Source organism: Manis javanica, chromosome 14, assembly GCF_040802235.1.
Source record: "Manis javanica isolate MJ-LG chromosome 14, MJ_LKY, whole genome shotgun sequence".
NCBI classification, from domain to species: Eukaryota; Metazoa; Chordata; class Mammalia; order Pholidota; family Manidae; genus Manis; species Manis javanica.
In genome coordinates this window covers 88758697-88777261 of record NC_133169.1, presented here as the reverse complement: position 1 = coordinate 88777261, position 18565 = coordinate 88758697, and the positions used below count along the sequence as shown (strand labels likewise).

The 18565-nt window shown below is 49.5% G+C and overlaps 1 long non-coding RNA gene across 3 annotated transcripts in view; it reads right to left on the bottom strand.

Annotated features, from left to right (window-relative positions):
* The window catches only part of LOC108391032 (uncharacterized), a 332816-nt gene that overhangs the window by 242456 nt on the left and 71795 nt on the right, over nucleotides 1–18565 (bottom strand). For all 3 annotated transcript variants that reach the window (XR_012125171.1, XR_012125170.1, XR_012125169.1), the window contains exon 7: nucleotides 8079–8294. This is a non-coding gene — a long non-coding RNA (uncharacterized lncRNA). The remainder of the gene's footprint in view (nucleotides 1–8078; nucleotides 8295–18565) is intronic.

Genomic DNA, 18565 nt, shown 5'->3' with positions numbered 1-18565 from the left:
CAGTACTCTTCATTCCTTACCTGCTTGGATGCACGCCAGCCTAAGACCACCCGTGGGGATGCAGCAGGTGACAGGATAACCAAATCAGACCAGGAGATTATCCACCCCCAGCACTGGCAATGCTGGCCCATCATGACAAGGGGTCTGGAATGATCTCCAGCTCCTCCGTCTATCAGTTCTAGGTTCTGAAGATTGTTCTGGCACACAGCCTGGTGGTTTATGGCTCTGGATTTTTCAGTCAGTCCTAGCTTCTGGACCCAACTCTGCCACTTGCCAATTGGACCCAGAACTTAACCTCTCTGATCCTGTTTCTTAGTCTATAAAAGAGAGTAAATAGGACCTTGACCACAAGGTAGTTTCTAGGATTAAGAGTTAAGGCATGTAAAGGGCTCAGCACCCTGCATGGCACATAGCAATGCTGCTAAGCATCAGCCACCGTGACGGTCACGAGGCGGTATCCCACTTCCCTGACCGGAGGCGCCTGGCTGGATGTAATTTGCATACCTCACAGAATTACAACCCAAGCAATTAAGTGCAACCCGCAGCCCTCTCCCCTTTATTCATGCATTGCCAGGGAAACCAAGGCAGAGTTCAGCATCTAGCCCCATGTAACCTCAGGACTTCAAAGTCAGGAATGCTCATTTCTGAGAACAGTGAAGCAACCACAGGAAGCGTGCTGCAGAAGGAACTACTGGCTAAATTAGTCCTGCGGGAATTCCTCGGAAATATCTTCCATTCAGAAAGACTTTGTGAATTTTCCATTGCAAATATTTAATATCGAAGTGGGTTCTCTCTTCCGCCTTTGTCAGTGGAGTGCTCAAAATAATTTTAATATCAGCCTAAGCCAAGTAAAATTAGGAAGATAAATCTGCAACATTCCCTTCCCAGGCTCCCTCGTTGTCCCTTCCCACAACATATCCCCAAGCCAAACTTCAATGGTTTGACATCTTCAGCAGCTCAGCAGCACAGCAGTTAGGCACTTGCTTTCAAAACAGATGATAACGGTTTAAACGGTGGTCCTGCACCTTATAAATTTGACGATTTTAGGCTTGTAGCTTATGCTTTTAAAGCCTCAGTTTCTTCCTCCATAAATGGGGGACAATAAGAATATGTATGGAGTTACTGAGGACACATGTCAAGCTCCACAGATGGATGTTAGTGGCCCTTACGTCTCCTACATGTTCTATTCCCACCCTATGACCTCGGCCATCCAGGGGTGACCCTGGTTCAGCTGGACCAGCAGGCTCTGAGCGGGAACTAGCTGCCCAGAAAGAAAACATCTTCAGCTGGGATGGGGTGGGAAGGCTTTGTGTCCTCCTTGAAGAGCGACACGCCATACAGAAGGAAAGATCTGGGCAAAATTAAGAGACTGTACCAGGGAAGTCAAACCACGCTGATGAAGAGCTATCTTGCTGTTTTTTATGGTTTACAATCCCCAAATCAGATTCGGCACCAGATTAAAACCCTAGCCTTTTAAGGGTATATTCAAGAACCTCGACAGGGCTTTCTCATTTCCTCGGTGCAGAATACAAAGTCTCCGACTGCACGGAACTTACAGTTTAGGAAGAAGGCAGACCATAAAGTTACCAATGAGGAAAAATCCAAATGAGGCAGTAAACGGGTAGAGATGGAACAGGACGGGGTGGACCCTCAGAGGGAACGGTCAGGGACGGCTGCCCCGAGGAAGCTGTGTACACACAGCCCGGAGCTGCACCAGCCTCCAGCTTGTGACTGGCACAGGCTATCTTGCTGATTCCTTATTTTCAAGGTAAAACGCAGGTCTAAGGGGTAAGTGGTTGAGACCAAGTGAAAGGACACATACCAGGGGAGGGTCTTTCCATTGCACCCTCTCTTCCCCCACTGACCCGTGCAGAGCTGTGCGCAGGGGGCTCTGCTTCACCTCCCCTCAGACGGCCGGGAAGCAGGACCATCTCCCGTTTGCGCCAGGCCGCCCCTGGGCCACTAGCAATCCCAAGAGCGATGGCCGTTCGCTGAGCGGCGCTTCGGAGCCGCGCGTTCCCTCATTCGGCCCCCGGCCGGTGGCACCAGGACGTCCCCTGGGCCGGCTCACGGCCGGGAAGCCCCAGCTCAGGGGACTGGAGAGGCGCCGGGGCGCAGCCAATGCGAGAGACAAGTTGGCGCCGCGCCGGCCGTACAATCATCAGCCCCGTTTTACTGTTGGGGAAATTAAGTCAGAAGTGGAACCCCGGCTTGTCCGACGTGGCGCGGCCCTGAAGCGGGCGGACCCCGCGGGGCGCGCAAGACCCAGCTGGACGCCCGGTTCCAGCGCGGGTGAGCCCTGGGGGGGCAGAGGGCTGCGCGCCCGGTGAGCACGGGGCACTTCTCCGGGCTCCCACCTGATGGGCACGCCCGCCGCCGCCAAGCTCACACCGGTCCCCACTGGGATGCCGGCCGGGGAGGGGGTGCGTGTGTGACGAGGGCGGGCAGCGGGGGCACGTCGGGAATCCTATCCGAGGGCCACGCGGCGAAGGCAGGCGCCGAAAGGGAGCGGAGGGATGCGGTGCCCTGGGGGAGGGCGGGCAGGGCGGCAGGAGCCAGTCTGAGCAGGTGGGCGGCGGGGAAGGCCGGAGAGGCGATGGGAGGCCGAGCTGGGCACCTCCACCGACAGGTCCGGGGGTCCGCCGCTGCCCCGAGTGGGCTGCGCCCCCGGAAGGGGGCCTGGAGCGGACATGCGTCAGGCAGTTTGGGAGGAGGCAGGACTGGTGGTATACAAACGACATAACCCTGGTAAAAGGTGGCGAATTCTTTGTGGGGATGGTGGCAGGAGAAGAGGAGGGAGGAGGGAATTCAAGGGAGACAGCAGAAGACCTGCGTCCAGACCCCGACAGTGCCTGGGGTCAGAGGAGAAAGTTGAGCCACACCTGGGGACAGAAGCGAGGGGCTGTTGGACAACCAGCAGGAAGGCCTGGGCACCGTGACAGGTTTGGTCTGGGTGTGCCAGGTGAGGCTGCTGAAGCGACAGCTACTGGGCACTAAGCAGGGCGCCCCGATAGGCTGGAAGCAATGGTACCCTTCTTCCCATTTCACACTGGAAAGCTGCGGTTTAGGGAAGTGGGGTGGCCACCCACACACTCCCGCCCGGGGCCTGTCTGGGCGAAGGCCCTTCTCCCTCCACCACCCCTGCAGCTTCCCCGCAGCTCTTCTCTGGGCTCAAGTCCTTCCCTCATTTACACCTATTTGCTTGTGCTCTGCCTTCTGAACGATGGAGCCTTTCAGATGCACAGCCCAGGGACTCCTAACTCATGGACAAAATGGAACTCACAAATAAGTTTTGTTGGACCCACCCAGAATTTTTCAAAACAAGGGTTTGTCATCAATATTTAAAAATTAGAAAATTTTACATATTTACCCAAATATCTAGCATCTCTTGAAAACCCAGATTATCTGGGGACACTGGGTCCACGTTGTCCCGTGGTAGTAACTGTCTTGAGAAGCAGCTACCCTCTTGAGTGGTCACAAGTTTTCTAGTTCACTAGAGTCTCCACCCCAGACTTCTAACAACCAAAATAGAAACTAAGATATTGGACCACCGAAGAAATCTGTTCCTTTGGAACAAGTATTCATATCAGGAAGACAAAAAGGAATGGTGGAGACTGGGGCTAACTAGACAGTATAGTCTTCAATTTCAGGAGAGCTCCACCTTCTTGTAGTCTTTGCAGACACTGGAGTCTCTGACCTCTGCACGCTGCTGTTTTATTCTTATTGGAAAGTAAAGGAGATGGGCTAGCTGGGTCCTCACGCTTGGATCCTGGTTGGGACCACCCAAGAATAGTCCCTTCCTCTGTGGTGCACCCATCACATCCCCACCCAGCTCCTGAGTTATTCACCCGCTGTCACACAGATTCTAGGTTTAGTTCAAAAGACTGTTCAGCAGGATATCCCAGGGAAGTGGGGACACAGAAGTGTACTTGCCCAGCACTGTTTGGGAATAAACACAATCCAAGTGAAATACGGGTTCATGCTGAGGCTGGCTCAAGTCTTCAATGAAATGGGACATTCTTTCGGAGCAATGTCCTTGCAAAGGAGCAAGGGAGAGAAAACACGTCTGATTACACCTCCTCCTCTCCCTAGCTGAGACTGGGCATAAAATAGGAAAATTAAACACACCTCTTGCTCCTCTCTAGAAAATCCCAATAAGGGGAGTGGGACTAAGATGCAGAAGGTGAGATGGAGGAGAGAGTTTAGTGAAATAAAGCACCTTGCTCTGAAGGTAAGCAGGTGTCCTGGGTTCTTGCTGTTTAGCAGCGCAGGAAATGCCCAATATCTCCAAACGCTATAAAGCCCAGCATTCCAGCGTGCCCTCTCTCTCTGTCTGTCTGTCTCTCTCCAGCTCTCATTTCCATCTTACTGGACTCTCCGAAGTCTGAAGAGGATGTGTCAACAACAAACCAGCTCATGACCACAGGAGAAAGAACTGTGCCCTCCAGCCTTCGGGGGCTGCCCTCCGTGCAGATGCTTCTAAAAGCATCCATCTCTAACTAGCAGTTCTCTGGAAAACCCTGGCACTAAAGGGTTAAGCCTGGGTTACCCTGGGGTCACATGAGTGCTGAGCAACCACAGAACAACAGAATGTGTTCCGCCCCTGGCAGAGTTTATGGCCAAGTAGGGGAGACAAACAGAAATCAAATAATCACACACATACATGCACGCATTATTCAAACCAGAACTATGTGCTCTGAAGGAAAGAGACAGTCTTGGATGTGCAGGTAAGAAGTCTACCAGGCATTGCCAGGGTAGCTGGGAACGGAAGGCTTTCCAGCGTACCAGTTGGCTGGTTGAGACAGGAAAAGAACTCTAGAAGAGGGAACAGCAAGTTCGGAGACCTGCAAGAAGTCGGGAGCTAGCGTGTTCCAGGACCTGAGACCTGCTGCCCGCAGGAGCGTGGGGACTGGGCCCTGCATGTGCCAGCCCCCTGCCACTCCCCCTGCCGTGGGCTGTGCTCTCATGGCTGGTCTAACCAGCCTTAGCCTTTGGTGGGTCGAGCTATTCCCACAGTTCTCAGCACTCAGTAAAGACAGGCAGGAGAACAATGGCGACAGACCATGCAAGAAGAGGAATTAATCCAAGTCTGTGAATTAAATAGCAACCAGCATAAAGCTGGAGCCCACAGCAGAGGTCACTAACTTCAGGGCTGCTAAACCCCAGAGGCCATCTTCTGCAAAGAGAGGTTCTTCCCTTCCCATCTCTGGTTCTGGAGCTTCGAGCTGGTTGTCAGGTCCCTGCGGCTCTCTGGCACCTGAAGGACGTGCTCCCCAGCGTCCAGCGCCACCCACAGTGCCCCCTCGTGCGCAGGGCCTGCCCAGGAACAGGCAGCGCCTCCCGGCGCCTGCTGTCCTGTTTCCTCTTCAGCTCTGCTTTGGTTCCAGGGTGGTTGACTTAAAGGACCCGAAGCCAAGGTAGGTGGGCTCCAGGAAGAGGTGCTGGAGAGAGCAGGTGGGGGGCAGCAGCTCGCAGCCAGGAGTGGCAGGACTCCCCATGACCACACTAGCCCACAACCAAACAACCAGCTGCCTGAGAGGCAGGGGGAGCACCGGGTTGCTTCTAGAGTAGAGCCGTGTCAGGTCTGAGCACTGACAAACCAGACACAAGACGAGCAAACCAGCCACGGCTGCACCAGCCTCCCCTGGAGGGCCAAATTCACACCCAGAAATTACTCTAGCATCACTTCAAACTCAAAAATAAATCAAACATTTTAAATCACCTTTTGTGATACTTCTGAGTTCTTGCAAACAATACCATGAATGTCTAATACCTTCTTTGCTGTGTGGACAAGATTTCATTCCCACCTGGCAGCTACCCTCAGAAGTGCTTGAAGGTGACCTCTTTAAAGTACCCCTCAGTTCATGCCACCCCCGTTATCAACTCTCCAGGGACTTCCCATTGCATCTGAAATCAGCCCTGTTATGATCTGGCCCCCACCCACAGCAAACACCTCATCCCTCACCTCCTGGCCCCTGCTTACCATTCTGAAGACAAAATGCCCATCTCTGAGCTTCCCAGCCGGGCCAAACACCTCCCAGCCGCCAGGCCCTTCCCCAGGCTGTTTGCTCTGCGGGGAAGGCGACCACCATCTCCCCGCATCTGCCTTCTCTTCGGCACTTTCCCACCCTGTGGCTCACAACTCAAGTCTCACCACCTCACAGAGAGGCCCTCCCCGGCGCCCCCGCCAAAAGGAACGCTCTCCCCACTTGCTCTCATCTCAAGCCTCTTTTCTTTCTTTTTTAGAGCAGATACATGTCCAACCAGGAGCTCTCCATAGTCCCACATGGTACTTTTCACTTTTCTGTAACTTACTTATTTATCATCAGGTTCTCCCCCTAGACTCCAAGCTCCAAATGGAGGAACACCACACTTGCCTTGACTGTGATGTTTTCTATCACCGGCGTAGCGGCAAGCACGCAGGAGGTGCTCAACTACTGCTAACTGTTGAACGAATAAGCTGCATAATCTGCAAAATGACCGTTCTGGGCTTCTCCAAAATGTTGGTTAATGACAGAGGATGAACGACTGAGAACGACTCTTAATTAAAGATGACCAAGAGACCTGACAATTCCATGCAATATGTGTCCTTGGACTTGATCAGAAATAAAAATAAAAATGATGGACATGATGGAGTCAATAAGGGAAATTTTAATATGAACTATATATTCAAGAAGGGTATTGTATCAATGTTAGTTTTCCTGTTTGATAATTCCCCCATTGTTAGGTAGGAGAATACAAACGCACGTGCAGCAAACCCTTGGGAGGGAAATGTCGTGGTGGCTGCAACTTACTTTCAAATCCATCAGCCAAAATAGGTATGTATATGGCTGCACATACCCGCGCAGAGCATTGTTCTAGTCTAGTCTTACAATTTTTCTGTAGGTTTTAGGTTTTTCAAAGTAAAAATTTGGGGGGTGGGGAGGCAGTGATAAGCTAATAGATGAAGAATTAAGTAAGCAGTTAGAGTTCTACGCCTCGTGTTGGTTGAAGTGATGTTATTTTTCCAAGATGGTATGGCTAGCCTCTGGCAGGGTGGAAAAAATGACCAAAATATCCAAAGTCAGATTTTTTGAATTTCTACTGCATGAAACAACTCACTCAGACTCTGAAAGTCTCACACAGGTCATTCTGAGGGCCCTGAACTCAATTACTGGTTGGATATGCATCAGTTAAAAAAAAAAAAAGTTGAGTAATTTTAATCTGGGATTTTTGCTTTCAGGCATTTTACCTTGTAAGATAAAAGCCTTCTCATTTGCATACATCTAGCTCTGAAACAATCAAATATCAGGCCTTTTCCCCTGCCCCCATGCTTTGCGAATTATACCTCTAATAATAGGACACTAGAGAATGGAGGGGAAGGGTGGGCAGGCCTAGCACTGAAGTTTTAATTTTTTACTTTCATTAACACTTTTAAGCTTTCCTTTTTCTTCTCACCCTAGACCTTTGAAGCCTGTGCAACTGTGCCTGGTCAAACTCCTGTTCATCCTTCAAATCCCAGCCTAGACTCTTCCTCCGGGAAGCCTTCTCTGACTTATCCAGGACCGTTCAGGAACCCTCCATCTGGGCTCCCAGAACCCCTCTCCTTTATCTATAAAGAATTAAACTTCATGACACTAAATTTTCTTGCCTTCTCATCAGTCTCCATCACTGGATCGTACCCTTCACAAAGCCAGGCGCTGGGACGTCAGTGCCCAGCCTGTGCCCAGCCCATAGAGAACACATGGCAACCCCTCCGCAGAATTCCCGGAGCAGCTGGCCCAGCCCCCTCCTCACCAGATCTTAGATGACTGGTGGAGGGCAGGCTGAGGCCAGCTCTCCCGATGCAGCCCTCGCGAAGCTTCTCCTCTGCCTGTTGTTTCAGGTGTCCTGTATCACATCCCCTTTGGGACAGGAAGTGTCCTGTGTCACTGTTTTCTCCTCTTGTTCTGATATCAAAGGCTGGACCAGGGAGTTCCTGAGCAAAGATCAGGAGGCTTGGGTCCAGTTACCCACCACCTGCTAGAAAACCAACTTGGCCACATCGCCAAGCAGGGAACAACACACGCTTTATTAAATAATAACAACATAATACATACTGCTCACTCCATCCGGTCATGTCAGCTCAGGGATCAGCTTTAAAGTGTCGCCAGCTTGGGACAAACAGAATGGGCTTCATGGGTGGCAGGAGATTTGCAGGATGCAAATTCTTTGGATTCTGTGGATTTGACAGCAGAGCAGTTTTTGACGGGTTCTATCCCTTCACAAGAAGGCTCCAAACAGAAACTGGACCCGACTGGTACCCATGACAGTAACTGCAATGCAATGGGGAGGAAAAAACATCAGTGTAACAGTCAGGTTGATTGCCAGCTGCTCCCTTTCCCTAGTCTGTGAGCCGGGCAGGGTGCAGGACCTTGCAGAGCCCTAGGTTCCCTTCTCTGTGAAGGGTGATGGGCACCTTCCTCATGGGTCTGTGAGCAGAAGCGAAGATGATCTAGGTGACCAAGCTGTTGTAAATGGCCTGGTGTACATACAACCATGACAGCATTCAGGAAAACCACTCCCCTGAACGCATCAGCAGCAGGAGCCGCGGGAGGGTGACAGGGCAGGCTTGCGGGGGGTTAGGGCCCGGCTGCGAAGGACAGCGCACAGGTACCTGCTTCGAGTCAGTCGAGGACATGAAACTTCCTGGGCGCCAAGTGGGCACACACAGTAGGGCAGAGGCTGCACACCTTTTTCTCATCCTACTCCCACTCATTCCTGGGACCCAGGTTTTCACAAACCAAGCAGTTGACATGGTGTCACTCTTCCCCCAAGGGTCCCGTCAGAATTGAAAAGACTGAATTTCTGTATATCAGTGTCTTGTATATTACACATACACACACACACACAGCTACCCAGAAGAATTTAGCCCAAAATTCCATATGTTTCTGCTCAAGGAAATGTTTGCCCACATGGGGATCTCCTCGTCCTTGAACCAAATCCAGCACTCAGGATACACCCCCTTCTGGGAGGGCAGGAAGCAGAGTCACTGCCCAGGTCCCTGAACAACACCTTTGTCCGCAGTGTCCCAACACCCCTGAAAGCCCATCACCCCTGGGATCTGTCCCCCACGGAGCCTTTCTCTACCAAGGCAGGCCTGCATCCCCTCATTCTTCTCTAACCCATCCACTCTTCCCACACCAACCAGCACAACCTCCTCGTCTCATTCTCTCTCGCCTGGCATAGAGAAGCAGCCGCCCAGCAGTCTCCCTGGCAGTGGCGCTACTGCCCCACCCCACTCCCAAATCTGTCCTCCACCCTGCAGCCAGGAAGGTCCCTCAGAAATGCTGATCAGACTACAGAACCTCCTTCCTAGGATCCTGCAGAAGCCCTAAGGCCTAGGGCTCCATCCCCCACTCCCAGGAGGGAGAGCACACGGGCTGTTTCACTCTGCAGCTTAGGCCTCCACATTGTCCTCCCCTCCTTGTATTAAACTGCTGGCAGGTCCTTGTCACACGCCGCACTGTTCACCCCGACTCCCACGCCTCTGCTAACACTTCCTACTTCTCCCAAGCCCCTCCTATCTTTGGCTATCCCTTCCTATTCTTCACGACTCACTTAGGCATCCCTTCCCCTGGGATGTTCTCTCTGAAGCCCCAGGTTAGGCCAAGGACCCTTCCCCTGGTCCCACAATCTCCACTTTAACTGGCTTAAGCTGTTAATTATGAGCCTGACCCCCCCATTAGACGGTACCTTCCACTGGGTAACAAGCAGGCCTCATCCTGCATTATACCCCAGCCCTGAGCACAGAGCCTGAACATTGAAGATGACCAGTCAGTGCTTGCTGAATTGAAGTAAATTTGAAACATCCAAAGAGAATCACATGGGCAGCTCACCTGAGAGCCCCCTACAGCTGGTGTGTAGAAACAGGCTTCTAGACTGACGGAGCCATGGCAGCCCCTGGACCTAGATGCTTGAGCAACAAGAAGATACCCAACCATCACCTAAGGAGAGAACTGTGTTACTCCTGAAGCTGACTTAGGCCTGATCAGCTGTCCCAGCCAAGCCAGTCTCAGTACTGGCCATCTCAGAGTGGAATTTGTTCATCTCTTTGTGCTAAGGCAGGCACAAAGCCACAGAATAAAAAGAGACATTCTCCTGGGGAATCAATCTAATACTTTCTTTAAAACCTCTTTTTAAATAGCCAATGTTTATTGAGTACATACTATGGCCCAGGCATGTGTGTCATCTCCATTAATCTTTAGAATGGCCCCATGAAATGGGTACTAGTTGTTCCCCCTTCTTCAGATGTAGAAATCAAGCCCAGAAAGGTCAAATAAGTTGCCTACGGTTATGCAAGCAGCGAGTGGTAGCAGTGAATTCAGACTCAGGCATCTAGCTCCAGTCTGCGGTTAACCATTACATATGTTGCCTTTCTTAAAACCACTCCATAGAAAAAGAGAGCTATGTTACGGAGTTAGCTGTACATTCTGTATGCTTAATTTTTTAAAATAAAATACAAGACTTCAACACTCAGGCCTTGCTTACCCCTCCCAATTTGTTTCTCCACCTCCCTCTCGCCACTTCAATCCCTCGGGCCTCTTCTCAGTTTCTGGAAGGTGCCGAGTTCATTTCTGCCAAGGAATCTCCACATATGCTGACCCTCTGCTGGAAATGCTCTGCAGACCCTGCCAGCTCTCCATCCAGCTGTTCCTTATCCTCCACGTCAGCGCTCGGTGCTCCCGTCTCCGGCGGGCCTGGCCAGGTCTCCCTTCACTTCTCCGATGTTCAGCAAAGCACCCGCCATGCCCTCCTCTGCAGGGTGCTTGGTGGGTGGGCCTGTGGTGGCTTCCTACATCCTGACTGACTGTCTCCCCACTCCAGGAAAACGTCATGAGGACAGGGGCCTTTCTCTTTCGTTCACCTAGTGCTGTCAGGCAGCTGCATCTGGGGAGGTCTTTCCCACTGCAATAGATGAGACTTCAACCCAGACGGGAGGGCTCTTCTCTCTGGCGGAGAAAGAACTCTGGAACAGGTCGGACGAGTGTAGGTAAGGCAGGAATCCATTACAGTGAGAGTGGAAGTGAATGGCAGCAGCCGTGCAGGCAGCAGAGAGTAAGAGGTAGAAAAGGAGAGTTCACTGAACTCCTGCTCCGCACAGGGCAGATCCCTTGCCAACCCCTAAAGCCAGGGTCACCCGGCAGCCAGGGCCTGCTGGAACCTGCACTGTGTGGGAACTAAGCCCCTACCACTGTATGATCTGGGGGACTGCAGAGCACGGGATGGAGTGAGATTAAGTTTTGAGAACTTCCCAAAGGTAAAAAAAAAAGAGAGACAGAGAGAGAGATTTTCAGGCAGTCTACTGACGCACGGGTTCCTACAGCTGCCGTCCTGTCCGGGTCACCCAGGCGATGGGAACTTGCAGGCCCAAATCAGAGATCTTAGTAGCCCCTCCCTACTTGTCTAAAGTGGGACAGAGAGAGTGAAGACTTGTGCTTAAGTCTAGAAAATTGAATGAAACAGCAGAGTAACAAAGACGCTTACTACTGGGAAAAGGGGTTTCTTATTAACCTCCCAACAGGCTTGGAAGAGCTCAGAGACGAGATGCAATAAGTTGAGCAGCAAGAAGACTTTATTTAAGGCAAACTACACACTGGAAGAAAAGGGAGTGTGGGCAACCTCAAAGGAGGCACACTTAAAGCTTAGGATATATATCTTTTAAGGATTTCAAGAATGGGGCAAAGGGCTCGGGGGTGTAGGTTTGACATGTGGTCTCATGATGTCTGTCATTATCCATAGTCAGTCCTCTAAATGGTCCGTAAGATAAACTTAATACAAGAAGTTTATTGATCCTGTTCTTCCCTCAAGCAGTGGCTACCCTCAAGCAGTGGGGACACACCACCTAGGACACACCACTGCTTGTCCTGCCTTAAGAGGGCCAGTTGTTGGCTTATTACCATAAAGCATGTTAGGAATCTGACAGCCTAACTCCCTGGGTTTTGAAATGGAATCATAGCCTTAAGGTGGACACCCTCCTGTTCTTACTATACTATTTATATCTCAGCATTTTTCATCAGAGGCAGGAAAACTTAATCATGATGCTTGTCCCATGTCCCCGCCCTATCTCAGTGGCACTGGGCTGTGGAGCGCTCAACAAATACTTACTAAATGAACAAACACAAAGATGAATGAATGAGCTAGTTAATTAAAGTTTGGAAGGGCAGAAGTGCGGGCTGAACGAAGGGAGAAATTGCTACCTTAGGCTGTTAACTCTGCGACACACATTCACTCAAAGTAGCAGTGTTTTGGTGGGAAAATTTGAGACTAAATTTCAAGATTATGAATCCATGTTTTTATAGAAAGTGATGTACAAAGAATGAACTAACTTAAAGAGAGAGTGCTTGGAGAGGACCATGGGGCTACCTAGGCCTCAGAGGATGACACTGTGTGGCCTCGGGCAAAGCTGGACGGGCACACGCCCCCAGCACTGCTTGAAACCTTTAACCCAATTCCACAGAGCTGGAAGGGCTGACATTCCCTGGGCAGCTCCCCTGGGGGTCGCTCGCAGACTTTATTTCCCTCAAATATAAGAGCCAAAGCTCGGAGTTTCTACCATCCACACTCAAGCCGCAATGCACTGTGCAGAAGGGAGGTCAGGGTGCAGAAATCTGGGTGCTGTAGCCGACAGGCAAAGGGGAAAAGCAAGCCGCAACACAACTAGCCTTAGCAGGACGCAGGGGGCTCACCTGAAGCTCTGCCCCAGCCTCAGGAAAATGTTTATGAAGAGCAGCACAGGGCAAGGAGGTGGGGGGGTCGTTATTAAAAAGACAACTAGAGCCACAGGCCAGGAAATGTCTCTGCTATTACTCCCAGCAGGTCACTATTGTGGAAGAGAAGTAATACCATTTTAAAAGCGCCAAACAGGAAGGAAGGGCATGGTGGGTGGGGGAATGGAGATAAAGGGGATCAGACCAGGTCAAAAAAAATTTTTGAAACAAACTTACTGGAGCAAAAACTGTTCTGTAGGAAGACACCTCACAGCAAGTTACTCTCCCTCTGTTTAGAAGAATTTTTTTCCTGGTATACATTTTTTTTTTTTTTTTGGCAAGGAGGGGTGGGTCTTCTCTGCTTCTCTCCCCATTTCTTTTTCCCCTTTTCATTCTGGCTCCCTTGCCAGGCCACCTACACCTTCTGGGTTCCAAGAGCATCCTGAGGATATTTACTAACAGGAAGCCAGGCAAAGAGGGAACTGACACAGTCATTAGGTGACATAAGCCTGCTGACAGGCTGCCAGCTCAGCCTATTGAAGCTATAACTGAAAAGCCAGCGTTTCACTCAAACTAGGTCACCTCCAAGTGCTGTAGATGTCAGCTGGGAATCTGTCACAGACCAAGAACTGAGGAGCGAAGCAAGGTTAGTGGTTTCGAGTGGAGGTCAAGGGGACAAGGGTAACAGGAAGATGAGGAAGGGAGTTTGTGAGAACAGATCAAGTAGAAGCAGGGAGGCAGGCATCCACGGGCGAAGATCCGGCTGTCACGGCCTGAGCAGGCCGCTTGGGAGGCCTCCGGCATTCTGCTTTCATGCATTCGCTTCTGTTTGCTTGGGAAGTATTTTCTTCATTTAACTACAAAAGTTCCCCCAAATAAAACGTCAGTCCCTTAAGGAAAGGACTGTGACTATTTTTGTGGGTATCTACAATTCTACTAAATACTGTGCCATACCCCAATTCAACATTTAATAAATTCACGTGATTGTGGAAAAAACAATACAGAGGCTGAACACATGGCCTCTGGGGCCAGTCCGACTTGGGTTTGATGCCCGGCTCCATTTCTTGTTAGCTGTGTCCCCATGGGCAACTCTACCGAGCTCTCGATGCTGCAGGCTCATCATTCATAAAACAAGGACAATAGTATTGCCCAACTCACCCGGTCCCGCGGAGCCTGAGCGAGGTATTACATAGGGGGGCACTGAGCGGTGTGCCTGGTACAAAGTAAACGTCCCATAACTGTGAATTATTATATTATTTTCAATCCCTGTTATTGCTGTGACAATAACAGGTCACAGCCTGCTGCCTGGCTCCGGGTTTCCCAGAGAGCCTCCACGTATGTCTGGGTTCCACTCTTAACAGAACGCCTGACCTTCCGGAGCACCCAAGCTTCATCCAGCAGTTTAGGATGAGATCAGCACCAGGTAAATAAGGTCCAGTTGAAAATAGTCTCCCTTCTGAATGGATGATAGATCGGCAAGATAACCGGTTTTCAGGACGGCATTTTGTCTCTCATTTTACCCTTCTGGTCAACCATGGAAGAATTCGGGCCAGATGTGAGACAAGTCAATGACTGATAACTGGTCGCACATCCACATGAGCCCTTCTCAGACTGCGCTCTCTAGAATATTTTTTCAGGTTATTAGGTGTTACATAGCAGGGCAGGGGAGAGAATTTAATGGTCAAATTAATTTGGAAAACTATGTCTAACAATCTCTTTGATCAGATGTTTTAAGATACTCATAAGCATCATGAGTCTAAGAAAAAGGGTTTATGGTATATAGCACTACCCAAATATATTTGATTATAGGGTTCTATTTTTGAGGACCATCCTGCAAACTAGTGTCCTCTAGAATGACCTCTGAGAAATGCTCATCCAGGTTCAAAGGGCATGCTGTGATTCTGTCCTTGACCTTGTCTGGTTCAACATCATTAATTTGCTGGCCTACTGATCAGATTTGAAGATGATCCTAAGCTGGACAGGGATGTTGATAGGGGAGATGGTATAATCAGGGCTATGGTTTAACAAGATACTTTACAGGGATATAAGGTCCTGCATACACAGTCCAAAACCTAATACAAAACACTCAGGATGGTGGAAGACGGGGCTTAATATAGTGCCTGCAAAAAAGACTTGGGACTCGGTTGACTATGAGGAGAGAGAACAAGAAACTGGGTCCTTGGTGAAAGTGTCTGAGCCTCTGGATCAAGCCTCACCTGAAGACAATACCACCTCTCAAACCAGGGCCCTGTTACATGTACCAACAAATTCCCTTTAAATATTAGGTTTTCTTCTTTTCCTTTTTTTAAATCTGCAACATAAATATTTCAAATGATAGTACTGCCTATCAAACTATACTAAGGTTTCCAAAGAAAATACTGCAGTTTTAGGAAGAACCGAAAGAAGTCTCAGGTCAAATCAAGGAGAGATGTCTCACACACTTCCTGAATAGATGACACCTGGAGTTTAGCCTCTACATGGTTCTGGGGGCCAAGTTAGAGGGACACAGACAAACTAGGAAAAGCTGGCAGGATGAACAGGGCACCTGAAACTATGTTACGCAAAGAAATATGTAAAAGAAATAAAAACAGAGATTGACAGACGAGATGAGAGACTAGGGAAGGTCTAGCCCTCCAGATAGAGTTACGAGGGACACAACAGTCCATGAGGAAGAATCCAAGGCTCTTAATCTTCTAGAAGAACAGACACCACTGAAAAACTGTTGAAAGCTATGATAACTCTCCCTAGCAAAATGTACATGCAAACAAAATGCTACAAACATTTTCAGGGGATTGCTGCCCCCCACGACCACCACCATCACTGCAGATGCCCATCGGTGGACATCGCCCATATTAGACCAAAACCAAGTTAACAGCTCCATCAGGATCACGCAATATTTACTCGATGTCCCCACTCCCACTGCTGCCAAAGTTACGAACTAGGATCAGTAGATAGGCATTACATGGAGGCAAGAATCAGCTCAGTAAGAGACACACACTCCCACTGAACACATTGCCATCTAGAAACAAAGGGCCAGTGGGCAAGGAGGGAGCTTTTCATCAGTGGAAGTAAACGAGCAAAAACTGGATAAGCATTTTCACAGACGTTGTAGAGAGGTTTCGGCCAGGCCACACAGACTCAGCGACCCAAGGCCTTTTAGGACTCTGCTACTGAAAAGTGACCTGAGGTCCAGGAGCATCTGGGAGCTTGTTAGAAATGCAGAATCTCAGGTGATGCCAACCTTGTCAGTGTTCAGGAAGCACCACCCTAAGACATCCAAGGTTCTCCAAGGGGAGAGACGTTGCCTGGTCCCTCGGCAGCGGGATTTCCCCTGTGCCTTCAGAAAGCGGCCCTTTTAGTTTAAACAAAGTTTGGGTTCTGAAGGTATAGACCTGAAGGCCTTTCTCTAAATCCTCATCGCACCCCTTACCCATTGCAGGAGATACTCCTTTATCTTCTCAAAGGCTGTAGATAGAGAAATAAAGGGAAGGAATGGAATAATTCCCATTTTGTCACCAATCCAGGTCAGAACTTTCAGAAGGAAAAAGCAATTTAAAATAATTATCTTCATGCTCATCTCTTTAACAATCAAAATAGATTTATCAGGTTACTCACATGTATCATATACACTGCCAAGTGCTTTCTCACCCCCTACCTTACTTAATCTTCACAATAACCCGCAAGGTAGGTGCTACCATTTTTTTTCTTCCATTTTATGATTATTTCTGAGGCTCAGAAAATGTAAGTGACTCACCCCAGACCATGCAGCTAGTAAATGGGAGAACCAGGTCTTGATGCCGAAGTCCAAGTTCTTAACCACTAAGCCTACGCCAACCTCCTTTAGGGGAAATCTGCCTTCTACTTTTTTTAGTAAGGAGTACAGATAGCCTAAAGGCTGTCAAGTTCCCACATAGCTCGTCCAGATTTTCCTGGGACACAGCTAGGCTGCTGGCTGGGTGGCTACAGACACAGGTGCACCAGGGTTCAGATCTCAGCCCCCATTATGTCCTGTTCATTACACAGGAAGACTTAGAGGTCATGCTTTCAAATCCTGGCCCCTTCCTCATTATCTGCCCCAGCATCAGAGCTCTCGCAGTCCTGTATTGACTTGCTTTAGCTCCTGGCTGCCGTCCCATCTCCATTAGATCCCAGGCATTTGAGCAAAGTACACAGCTATCCTGTTCTGGCTGAAGGGAAATGACTCGCCATTCCTTCTCTATAATTTTGGGCATAGTCTGAGAGGATTTAGAAGGTGTCATTGACTCGGAATTACAGTTCTTTGTTACAGGGTGAGTTTCCGGACTGCACTGAAGAGACCAGCCTCCCCTCGCACTTACACAAGCAGCTTTGTTCCCCTTCAGTGTCCCTCTAATTGCACAGTGCACATTCCCCCAGACTTCGCTGCTTCTCATGGAGGGACCTTATCAAGACAACTGAGACGTCCTCTAGGACCTCACACCTGCAGCCTCCATTTGGAAATTAATCAAGGGCTGCATATTCTCTCTTCTACTTATTAATTGTTTACTTCCTACAGCTATGATACTTTTTGCATGCTCTTGTCTTAAATGTCCCAACCACGTCCCTTAAGGCAGGAACCACATTTTCGCTATCTGTTTCTATCACCGCGGGGTAGCACGCTGCCCCGCCTGCCTGAGATATTCGATGACCACATGACTGATTGATAACTAACCAATTGCATTTTACATGTTACCACGCACATCTGTTGCTATGTCCACAGTGAATTCACTCCTCCAGATACTGAATTTATCGTGGAGAGAGGGACTGACTCGGGGGGAAATCTCTGAGCATGGCGAGATCCTGAAGCAGATGGTGCTGTGTGAAAAACAAGAGCATCATGGTTTCAGCCTTACAAGCGGTAACACTAAAACTTGTTCCCAGGAGGCAGGACTACACCACTAATCCCTCCGGTAGAGCTGGAAACACAAAAGCTTCTTAAAATTGAAGGACCCCAACACACCTGGTTAGACAATCACCAGGCCAAAAACCTTGTTTCTCAGCCGCTCTTGTTATCACATGCACCAACTCTCAAACAACCTAAAAGGATTGTGGGAATTTTAGAATAAACTTGCCAGAGAAATAATCCAGAATTGTATCATTTTCTTACCAAAAAAATTAAACCACAAAAAAATCCTTGGTGATTCTGGCTAGAGAAAGCAGGGTATTTCCTCCAGTCATAAAGGGGGGGAAAAGGTTCAGTAAATAAAACATTTAAAAATGTACACTAGCTGCCGGTTTACTTTTTTGAAATGTCAGATTTCCCCCGTCTCTTCCAGAGTAACTTCCCGGCCTATTTTTCATTCAACAAAGTTCTAGAGAGCTGCTACACTTGGTTCCTTCCACACTGCAGGTTCTTCTGCTCTGATTATCAGCTTCACCACCGACTCTCTAACAGGGCAGGGGGACCCCCAGACCTCCAGGGAGGAGGAATAATACAGAAACCAAAGCACAGACCCCGGGGCTGTGACCCTCTCGGTGCTGCAATGGCCTCACATGGAAAACAGGGATGAAAAGCTCCCTATCTTGCAGATAAAGTGCCTGATGTTTTTATGCAACCTAAACCCAGGCCATTTAAAAGGGGCTGCTGGCCTGGCGGGTCTCCACAAGGGGATGCAGCCCACTGTCCCAGCTCTTCTGATCACTCAAGAGAGGCCAATTCTCCAGATTCTGATACGAAATTTCCCAGTTTTTAAATATCGGCTCAAACAAATGGAGACACAATACAGTGTAAGATTAGGATCTGGGGCTCTGGAGCCAGAGCAGCTGGGCTTTTGGATTCCAGTTCCGCTGTTTACCTGCATGTGACCTTGGACAACTTA